The sequence below is a fragment of the Ostrea edulis genome, chromosome 5, assembly GCF_947568905.1.
Source record: "Ostrea edulis chromosome 5, xbOstEdul1.1, whole genome shotgun sequence".
Lineage (NCBI taxonomy): Eukaryota > Metazoa > Mollusca > Bivalvia > Ostreida > Ostreidae > Ostrea > Ostrea edulis.
In genome coordinates this window covers 40,790,483-40,792,051 of record NC_079168.1, presented here as the reverse complement: position 1 = coordinate 40,792,051, position 1,569 = coordinate 40,790,483, and positions in this window count along the sequence as shown.

The window sequence follows — 1,569 nt, the reverse complement described above, 5'->3', positions numbered from 1 at the left end:
CTTCAGTTTTAGACACATTCAATATCCTAGATAATGGGTCAGATGAATATGAGTTACAGTACCTATACTGGATTCCTAAACTTCATTTTAAAAAAAACCTTACAAACAACGATATATCGCTGGATCCAGTAAATGTTCTACCAGGCCCCTGTCTTTGCTCCACACAAAAATATTAACAGCTGTGAAGGAGAAACGTTAAAGGTACTGTACGACTACATATACCAGAAGTCGTGTAAATCAAATGTGAAAACATTCTAAAGAAATTTTAGTAAATTCGAAATCACAAAACCTTTCTTAAATCAACAACATCAAAACGTATGACTTTTCAACACTGTACACATCCATTTCTCATGATAAATGAAAGACTACACTTTTTGAGATCATAGAGAGTTGCTTCTTCAACAAAAATGGAAAACGGAAATATTCATCTCTAGTAATCAGTTATCCAAAAACCTACTTTGTTAAACACCACTCTGATTCCAAAATTGAATATTGCATGTTTCTATCATGATCAGTTACAGATGCAAATATAAGTAGATACGATGTCAACAGTTATACAACTGCTATGGCAAACTGTTTGTAATCTGACGAAGCATATCAGCTATCACATAGCCAGAACCTCTCACCTAAATGAAAGGTTAGGATAACGAAGAAAGATCAATCTCATAACTCCTACAAGCTATGCAGAATAGAGAGTTGGGCAAACACGGACCGATGGATATACCAGGTGGGATCAGGTACCTAGGAGGAGTAAGTATCCATTGCCGACCAGTCACACCCGCCGTGAGCCCTATATCCTGATCAGGTAAACGGAGTTATCCGCAGTCAAAATTAGTATGCCAAGAACGACCTAACAATCGGTATGAAACACGTCAGACAGGATTTGACCCAATAATAGGTTGTATTGGCAAACTAGATCGTTATAACGACCATAGAATTTGCGAAATGCTGGTTTTAAACGAGACTGCGTGAACCCCTGCACCATCAACTTGATAGTCAGTAGCCTGTGTGGATTAAAAAACTGACCATAAGTAGAACAAGCTCTTGCACATCGAATCAGTCGAGAGATATAAATACCATATGCAAGTGATAATGGAATATTGCTACATAAATTTCATATACACAGTGTTTGTCGTAGGAGGCGACTAAATGGGATGTTCCTTCGGATCAAACCGCAAAAACCGAGGTCCCATGTCACAGCAGGTGTGGTACGATAAAGATTCCTCCCGGCCGTAAGCGAAGACCATAGGCCTAAATTTTACAGCACTTCACCGACAATGATGACGTCTACATATGAGTGAAATATTCTCATGCGGGACGTTAAACAAGATACAATCAATCGCTCACTCTCTCAGTCGCGTGCTTTAAACTATTTCATAGTCCGTTCATAGTCAATATGAAGGGATTGTGTAGCGTGCTGAAATTGGTTGCGTCATAGAGGAAAATGTGATTTGTAATATAAACATATAATTTTACGCTGCCCAACTACAATAGCAATATTCACACTATTTTCTATCTGAGAAATCTCCAACTGGTTGCCATGATAATGCTCTGACTCCAGAGCTTATT